Here is a 10,479-nt window from a genome sequence, read left to right on the forward strand (position 1 = left end):
CTGATCATTTTGGGGCAGAGATGAACAAAACAGGTTTTGGCAGCTAGAGCCTAGTGGAGGTCTTTCTGACGAAGCTTGATTTGCAAGTTAAACTATTGGGCCCATCCATGATTCAACAACATAATGTCGATTTTGTTCCAGCAAACACTTTTCCATGTGGTTTCTGAGATTGTCGGGTTTGAAATGAAGTTACCATCAGTGCCATCCTCAGTCCAATAGAAGTTGCAGATACCACGTTTGGCTTCAGTATCCATTCGAACACCGTCTGAACTGCCTTTCATCTTTATATTGGGAATAGCTTTATTTCAAGAACGGGCTGAATCCCAATATACCATTTTCCGGACTATGTGTTTGAATCATGAGAGGACCTAACCTATATTTACCTACCTTGTTTGCTACAACATCAACATGGCTCATCCCATCATCCATGTGTTTTGTCTGATTCCATAAAGTATTATTGATAACTACACAAATAATTGGAGTGAAGCTCTTCTCTCCTATATATGCTGTAAAAGAAGTCATGTTAACTGTTTCTTTCCTTTTTCCCTATGTCATGGTTCTTTCCAAAATCGCTTGGCAATGTTGCAACCTGAGCTCTGGTGGGGAGATGGGAAGAATTGAAGATTAACAAATTAAGCTTACTTGTAAATTCGTGTCTTACCCAAATTCTTTGTGGGCCAAAATTACACAGTCAAAATTCTTGTGACCAAAAGTTTGGTTGGTCAGGAACTCAGGATGGAGTCTCTTGGTTGGTCATGAAAGGCGCCACCTGGGCTGCAATGTGGGCAATGATATCATTGTTTTGGATGGTCTATGGCCATGGCTCCCAAATTTAAGATGGTTTTAACTTTTAAGCACGTTGGTCCTTATTTGCCAACCGCTTGGTTCTAAGGTTTGCATGCACCAAGGTTTTGGGGGATGGGATACTCCCATTGTTATTGGATAATTTTGTGCAGCGGAAGAAACCCGTGTGGTGTCTAGGCTCGTGAGGTCAGGATAAATCTTTTGTGATATAAAGGTCAAGTATAGGCCAATTGATGGTTTCATCAAGATCAATGACACTAGATCATGACCTCATTGCACATGGTTATGATCAAGGCTCAAAATATCACTACGTATCGGTTCGTATCGATCAATATGTATCGTATTAGGGCCTTTCTAATATGCCCCTACAGGGGGTGTATCGGATCAGGTCATGGTTCAGATGATAATTGGGACTTAAACCGACCCCTCTGAATCGATTTTGAAAAAATACATATAAATAAAATACTAAAAAAAATATCAATACAGGCCGATACGCCAGTATGACTCTCATTGCACTTATGTGCCAAAGGGGGATTATGTCGATGATGACTATGCTATGCAACCGTTGAGCTTTGAACATACCTGTATGCTAGGACACCGAATAGCTCGATCATAGAGGTTTTACTAGTCGTGACTCGTGACTTGTGCCCAGGAAGAAATTACTTGTCATTCTCTATCTCTTTTTCTTGTGATTAGGCAAGGAAAAGAAGCTCATATGGTTCGGATATAGGTTGACCCTAAATGGGACTTTGCAAGCTCCCCATATTCAACATTTCAACTTATTAGAATATTCAGCTCTTTTGCTATGGTTGATTTGGAAAATTAGAAACAACATGATTTTCAATTCAATCAACTCAAATCTTGTGTCTAGGAGCTGATGCATCACCTAAGCCTTTGGGGAAAGAATGCTTGTTGAGAGGAATTATTTAAATTTAAGTATAAAAGACAAAGGGATTATTATTATAAAACACAGTTGTCTGTCAGCATTCCCTGTCTATTGTTTCAGAGCAATTATCTAAATTGAGATTAAGTTTTGCTTTTGTGTATGTGTTTGTGAAGTAGTTGAAGTGCCACTAAGCCATAAACGAGATCACATTACCTACAACCATGGTTACAAAACAATTCATTGACACTGATTGAAAAACAAACACACCGCCATTTAAAATAAATTCAATACAATCACATCAGTTGTTTTTTATTTCAAATAGCGGCATGTTGGCATTTCACTAGAGTAGAGGTGCAAAATGGGTCGGATCATGATTTGATCTGATCCAATATTCGATCTTATTTGGTTGAATTCGGATCACTCCTGTTTAGATTTTTGGGTCGGATTCGGATCACCCGCTATTTGATTTGAGAAGATCTGATCTGATACATTATATATTTATAAACATATATATATATATATATATATATATATGTTATTTATTTATAAATTTATTTTTATATTATATTTTATAATTATGTTATATTATTTACTTTTTTATAAAAAACATGTATATATATGATGGATAATAATTAAAAAATATTTGTATTTTTTATTTTTATTTTATTTAAATTAGTATATTTTATTTTTCTTTTAACAATTTATTAATTTTTAAAGAAAAAAAGTCGGATTGAATTAGATCCAAAGATCTAACTTGCCGATAGGATTCAAATTAAAATCAAATCCAAATGGATCTTCGGATCGGATCAGATCTAATATGAACAATGTTGGGTCAAATTTGAATAACCCTGATTCAAATCCGATCCAATCCATTTGCATCCCTACGCTAGATGATCCCTGAGTTGTTTTACGACACTTCTCGTAGCTAATGTTTTCTCACCATAATACCTTGCTAGCACTTCAAATTATTGTCTCCTTAAAAATCTCCACTCAAAGTCTCTCCCTTAGGTTGTGTTTAGTTTGTTGGAAAGTGGGATGGGATGAGAAAGGAAAAATGGTGAAATTTTTTCACATTCTATTATTTAGTTGCAAAAGGAAAAATAGTGTGAAAATCAACCCTAGTAACATTATTAATTAATTAATTAAGTAATTAGTTTTATTATTCTATATTTTAATATTAATTAATTAGTGAATTAATTATTAATTAAGAATTAAGATTTCAAAATTTATTTTATTAAATTTTATTATGGATTAATTAATAATTTATTTTACATTATTTATTTATTAATTGTTATTAGTAATTAACATTTTAATTTTTATTAGGTTAACAAAACATTTTAATATTTATTATTATTATTACCTATGACTTAATTAATGTATTAATTATTAATAAATTAATAAATTATTTTTCACTTATTAGTTAATTGATTAATAACTATTTTATTGTTAATTATATATATTTATGATTTATGATTTTATTATTACTTATTAATTTGATATTAGTTTTTTAATTAATTATTAACATTAATTAATATTTAAATTGCATTAGTTAATATTTTGTTTAACTATTAATTATGACTTAATGAAAATTTTGAATATTTTATTCTGAAAAATAATTAATTATTAAATTATGTTTAATTGATTAATATTTTTATTCATTTATTAATTATTTGTAATTAAATTATGTTATTAAATAATTAATAACTTATTTATAGGTCATGGATCTTATATTAGCTCTTAGAAATACTACAATGAAGGTGTTTAATTATTAAGTAATTAATAATTTATTTATACGTCATGATCTTATATTAATTCTTAGAAATACTACAATGAAGGTCTTTATTTTTGTTAAGCAAGTTTCTCCCTACATTCCCACTTGTTTCCACCAAAATGGTGGGATTCTACATCCCAATTTGAATGCCAACTTTTTTTTTCCATCCATCTTATGACATTTCACAAACCAAACATGGAAAGGGAAGAATATTACATATTTTTATTTACCACCCCACAAACCAAATGGAGCTAGGGGTGTAAATGGATCTAATTCGAATTGGATCAGGCAATATCCAAATTTGAATCCAATTAAAAAATTTGATATCCAAAAGATATAAAAAATTAATATTCGAATTTGAATTTGATTAAATATTTGAATATTCGATTCAAATTCGAATTTGATTAATTAATTATTTTAGATAATTAATAAATATATAAAATAATATTTTATTTATATAAAGTATATAAATTATTTATATAATTTAATTATTATATATAAAAATTATATAAAACATTTAAAATTTTTATATATTATATATAAGAGTTAAATAATCGGTCGAATTTAGATGTTTATCGAATCGAATAAGGTCATATCCGAATTCGAATCCAATTAGTTATTTGGTATGAATAGGATATCCAAATTCGACCAATTAGATATTCGAATTATTCAAATTCAATTTGATTATTTTGAATCTTAAATTTGAAATCGGATTTTTGAATACCATTGACATCCCTAAATGGAGCCATTGAGTCCTATATTTTCTCTTCTCCTCACTTCTATCCTACTAAAGTATTAACAAATATTCATCACCAACATATCTCAAGGTTTTTAAAACTGGATTGGAAAGGGAGCCATTTTGGGGACTGGTTATTGGGACGAATGGTCCGACCGTTAGGTTCGAATGAATAGCCTGTTCTGACTTAAAAAAATAAAAAAAAATAAAAGGCAACAAACTATTGTCTGGGTCGATGTTTTGATTGCTTGAGTCAATGGGTTGTTGATCAAATGAATGGTTTTTTTTTTGGTAAAACACAGTTTTAGTGTAAAATGAAACCGATTATTTGATCGATTCTCGATTTTTTTGGTCTGACTATCCGGTCTGGTTCGGTTTTGAAAACATGGCATATCTATCATAGCTCATAAGGAATGATATCTAAAAACTGATAACCGATTTATCGATATGATAAAAGTGGTAAGACGTTTCTAAATCTTTTAATAGAAATTACAAAATGTTTTACATTCATTCAAATGTTTGTAGCAAAAAAAAAAGATTTAAGATCAAATTAAACATACAATTAACTAATAAATTATCATATAAATAAAATTCAATTAATATGATATATTAATTAATAAGTTGACTAAAAATTATAATATTATCAATTCAAGTTAAATAATAACTTTAACTAAAAAAATTTATTTTACTATTGATTAAAAATAAGATTTCAATTAATATAATTTATTAATTAATTTTCATATTAATAAAAAGTGACACAATTATTATTGTTATTATTATTATTATTATTATTATTATTATTATTAAGTCTAAACAAGGGCTACTCCTAAAAAAGTAGTATCTTCTATGTTCTATTTGAACATGAAAAGCTTAGACTCGGTGTGGGTAGAATGCTAATACAAATATGTTTATGGCAAACCATTGTATACAGTATCTTTAAACCTCATATTTGTACTGTATATATTTATATTTACACTCTTTCTAAATTGAATGTAGTTACAAATATGTAGATTGTAAAACTTGTATTTTGTTATTATTTTTTATATATTTATAATATATACTATTTCTTTTTTTATATATTCCGAAGGGCTACACGATAGAGTTAACCCATTCCCCAACACAGCAGGAAACCTTACCAGTCAGCTGGTTGGCACTTTGCATATTTATACTAACCCTTAGGACATCAAAAACATCAAAATGAGGTGCTAAACCGTGATTTTTAATTTGCATGGGACCCTTGGCTGTTTGTTTGTGGCCATTACTCTTTACCCTGTAGCTCATCATTTTGCAATTTTCTCCTTCTTTGTCAGAAGCTTATCGTCCAAGCATCCAATCCACTCCACTTCATGAAGCACCTTCATATTCTTAATCTAGAAAGGATAAAGACAGAAGAACCCAGAACATAGAAGGTCATTCACGGGCCAGCCCCGTGGGCCCTGCCCTCTGTTGAAGACCACAAGTTCAAAAACCCATTCCACTGTCGTATATATCTCTCCAAATATATAAATGAGAACGAGTATGCCTAATCTCATTTGTCCAGTGACTGAGAGACCTAACGGTAGCTAGCTGACTCCTATTTGGTCCATGCGTATGCGTATTTTTCACAGATCTAGTTTTTTCTTTGTAGAGCTCAATAGTAAACTAATCAGTATTAACTACAATGTCTTCAGGAGATTATTTAATTTTAGTCGATAAAACATGTCCTTTCAGGTGGACAATACATTGAATAAACGAATCTTTATTGATTTAGGGGTTGTTCTTCGTGAATTGTTTTTCTTGTTTTCAATTCTAAAAATAAATCAAAATCATGTAATTGTTTCTCACAACATGTTCTTTTAAAATTAAAAGAAAAAGCATTTTGTCATATTGACAGGGTATTATGTCATTGGGCTATAATCCCACCCTGGGCCAAAGCCCACGATTGAATAAAGTGACAATTGTCATGGAGCTTCAGCTTGCTCATCTAGAGAAAATTAGTAAAATCTGATGTTTTTTCACAAAATCAATGGATGTCTCCATTAGACTAGGAGCTGCTTTCTCACATCCTCAGATGAGATTGCAACCACTCAAAACATTGCAAACCCTCAAACCATGAGGCAATCTGATGGTGACGCTCATGGAGTAGGAAATCTATGAAAGCCAAAACCACCCTATACCTCATTATTATTTTATTTGTTATTTTTGTTCCTTCCATCATTATTTTCTTTGTCAAAAAAGAGAATAAACGAATCCGAGTAATATTATTGCTCCATTGATTAATATTTGTTTTTTTTTTATAATACCTCCTTCATTAATTAATTTATTATATATATATATTCACCTTTTTTTCATTCAAAGTAAAGTAAAACAGGAAAATTGTACAAGGGCAAAGCAAAATGACAAGCTCCATTCCGTATACATAATTACATATACTATCTGCAACCGTGTATCTACATACGTATAGGTTCAACCAACCCACCACATACGCATTCCTAACTTCACACAAGCGTTGCGCACGCAGATGCTTTTGGGTCCCACATGGCTGGGAGCAGGTACTTCCGTCCGTTGACGCCGTGCGCATTGTAGCTAGCCCCCGTGGTCTTATCCACCAATACCTCACCTGGGTAACCCGGGTAAGCTCCCTTTCCGAAAATACCAGTACAAGCTGACACGGCCTCTAATGGCGCGCTCGGTGGCCCCTGAAAGAAACCGCTGTTGAATGGATTGGTCACCGTCCCTGCCAGCACCGTCGCCAGGTTAATAATCATGCCGTCGACCCCGACATCGCCGTTCGGAGGCACCAACGGCGGTGTCTGTGGACCGTAAATCGGCTGGTGGAAGGGCCAGGAGCACTGGCCGGGGCATTGAGTCTCCGAGTTACCGACCCACACGTAGGCGAACTTACTCTTCTTTGTTCCCGCAGTTCCCAAAGCAGAACCGTGGGTGCCGCAACGGCTCATACAAAATCCATCTACAACAATATCTTTGGCCGTGAAGACCACGTTGATCGCGTTCTTGTGGTCTCCTTTGGCAGCCAAAGCAACGATGTGAGAGGTCTTGAGAGACTTCCCCAGAGAGCATTCCTCGTCCAGGATTTGCCTCCCTAAGATGAGTTTGCTAGAACCCACTTTGTACTTGTCAGTAATTCCCCACCACGACGAGACGGAGGAAGCAGCACGAAGCCGAGGGGCGTTCAGGGATTGAAAAAAGTCGACGAGTATGGAGCGCTGGACCGGGGAGAACTTACCGTACCAGATAATGTTCACCGTGAAATTGCCCTTCAGAAGAACGCCGTTGTGATACTTGAGAACCAGCGGCTGCTGTTGAACAAGAGCCAGCATCCTCGAGGTCGCGGTGGAGGGGTTTACGAAGGAGGAGAGCAGGAGAAGACAACTCACAAGGACAAAATTGTGAATGGACGCCATTGGATATGGAACACAAAGGGTATCGAGTCTATCGATTATGTCGACTGTCGAGAGGAAAGGTGATGATGCAGGGGACTGTTTGTTAAGTTCGTGTGAGATGGCAAGAAGAGAAAGACGTATATTTATATCGCTGGCCGCTGGGAGAGGAAGGCAGGAAGGGGGAGGATGAGGAGGGACAACTGTAGAAGAGGTGGGTTTCGCGTCAAAAGAGCGCCACGTGTTTTTGACTGATTGGGTATCAAATTCTGTGGGAGCAGTGACAGGCTGTCAGGGTGTTCGGGACCTAGTGACGTGGTGATCAAGGGAAGGCGCCTGCGAGGGGGTCCAAGAACGCGTGATTGGAGCTTGACTGCGTGTAATGATATTTTGTACAGAGACAATGTTATGTACGTCGTAGTCTCGTAGACACTGTAGTCAGTTTACTCCCCCTTTTTTTGATTTGCTGCCAAGTGGCTTCTTCGGTAGGCTTTTGCATAGGCGTCATCGAAAGAAGAGCATTTTTTTAAATGAAAACAGCTGTTTGGTCATTACGATTCACGAGTGATAAAACCGTCTCTGTCTGATATTCACCTCTATGGTTTAGCACTTAGCACTAGCGGCATAGGTATTAGATAAACTTACAAATACCGATAAAGAATTATCAGCCTGAAGGTGCAGGTGCCAGCTAGCTTGGGATAGGAAATTAGGAACCTAGGGTTAAGTTGGGGAGGGCTTACTCTGTTCGATAGCCCATAAGATAAAGAATTAATAAACTGCCAAATTTTGTCTCAGTTGATGATCTAATCCTAGAGTTTAGGCTCTTAAAACCTAATTTCAGTCTCGGAACATATGAGTAAATGCCAGACAAAGTAAGAGGCCCACAACTCAGGTTAGTCTAGGTATTAATCGATCTCAACCATCTAATGCGAACTTTGTCCCTTCATCAACGAGATTATGTGATAAAGATGTCACCAGAGTTGGTGTTGACTGTTGAGTTGCACATATGGGAAGGTTGCACATATGGCGATCACCTTCTCGTACCGGTAATCCATGATGGACCAGTAATGGTTGCATGTGGGAAGGTGAATGAGTGATGACATCAGTTGGGGTCCATAAGGTCCAAATTTCGATGATAGTGCATCAGTACTTTATCATTATTTTATTCTCTAATGGATAGAGAAATTTTGTTAATTTATTTATTATCCAATTGAAAATTTAATACTTATTTTTTAAAAGGGGCCAAGTAATAGTGGTTTCGGGATTCGAACTTAAGACTTAGCCACCACACCTACCTACGCTGTCTTTTCCTTTTTTTTTTTTTCTTCTTTCTAATTCGGTTGATTGCGTTTTGTTTGGATGGAATTGGGGGGCCAAGGTGGTGTGGTCCTCAGGCTCAACCTCGAACTCAATCACTTTTCTTTCTATCAAGTTTGAAACCGAAACCGGAAAACTGGCCGGCGCAACTTGATTGAGAAATAACTCAATAATTTACTAAATGAATTCTTATAATAAAACCAACACGGGAGTAGTAGGGTGGAGGGAGCTGGGAACGTTCCCAGCCGGGGGGCGACGGGGTGAAAGGTTAGGTGAGGGTGTGAGTGTGTGACTAAAGTATGAATGAGTAGTGAGCAGCGTCGGCACCCCAAAAGACAAGTTGTGGTCAAAGAGGTAGGGAGAGAGGTACGAAGAAGGACCGGACCGGATCGGACGGGATCAGTAGCTAATTAGCTAGTAGCTACTAGCCCACCACCAAAAGGATGACATAAAGTCAATCATGTCCATGGTTTCCATCAACAGACACGTGTGGTTTCAAATCCGACGAGGAGAATAAGCTTCATCTCTAAAAGAGCAATTACATAGTGCCGCGTGAGTGACCGGATCTTCTCCTCACACACAGGGCGCCTCACACGCATATCGTATCATACATTGGGAACATTTCCCTTACTTATATGCTATGCCCCCGTGTGAACAGTAGATCCCGTTCCACCACATCGTTACGGTTCAAACCAGGCCTAGTCTTGCCTATGCTTGGTAAGCTTACGTTAGGGACATGATCGTCATTTTTGCCTGTAAGATTTTTGGGAGAACTGATGTCATCTTCAGGCAGACCACCAAAAGCTTAACGTACTTGATGAAGGAAGATTTGGCCCGACCTATCTATTACGTGACACGTGGTAGAAACAACAGCTCGGCAAAAGGGGCCAAGCCTAGGCTGGAACAAGGGGACACGAGCGGACTGAACTCCCTACCGGGGGCCCGAACTCACCCTTTGTAACAGCCCGGGATACACTTCGTCGAACTGACCCGCCTTGTAACAGCTCGGGACACACTTCGCCGAACTGACCCACTTTGTAACAGTTCGGGATACACTTCGCCGAACTGACCCACATTGTAACAGCTCGGGATACACTTCGCCGAACTGACCCACCTTGTAACAGCTCGGGATACACTTCGCCGAACTGACCCTGTAACAGCTCGGGATACACTTCGCCGAACTGACCCACCTTGTAACAGTTCGGGATACACCTCACCGAACTGACCTGCCCTATAGATACCTCCAACCTCAAGACCTCGCCTCGCTCAGCACTTCGCATCACCTTCTAGGCACCAAAACCAAACAAGTCGTACCATGCCTGACACTAAGGAAGTCCGTGCCCGAGGGCGTCGCGCCCGACTGGATTGGGATCTGACGTTTGGCAGCAGCACTCTAAACGGCCACCTGCCACCGCCACTAACGCCGCCATCTCTAGTTAGAAAGACGGTTAGGCAGTGACGATTCTGTCTCATTAGAAAGGACGACGGCCGAATTGACAAGCACAAGGGTAATCATACCCAACCTGACAAGGGCCTCGGGGCGAGTGCACGAAGTGATTATAAGAGTCCCCTGCCCCCGACAAAC

The 10,479-nt window shown here is 37.1% G+C and overlaps 1 pseudogene across 1 annotated transcript; it reads right to left on the minus strand.

Annotated features, from left to right (window-relative positions):
- Positions 1-6,487: 6,487 nt before the first annotated feature.
- Positions 6,488-8,129, minus strand: LOC148876720 (protein EXORDIUM-like 2 pseudogene; annotated as a pseudogene). The gene has a single exon (XR_016105372.1). The product of XR_016105372.1 is annotated as a protein EXORDIUM-like 2 pseudogene (transcript).
- Positions 8,130-10,479: the final 2,350 nt, after the last annotated feature.

The sequence above is a fragment of the Nelumbo lutea genome, chromosome 1 (assembly GCF_056320005.1).
Source record: "Nelumbo lutea isolate HS-2025 chromosome 1, American lotus-T2T, whole genome shotgun sequence".
NCBI lineage: Eukaryota > Viridiplantae > Streptophyta > Magnoliopsida > Proteales > Nelumbonaceae > Nelumbo > Nelumbo lutea.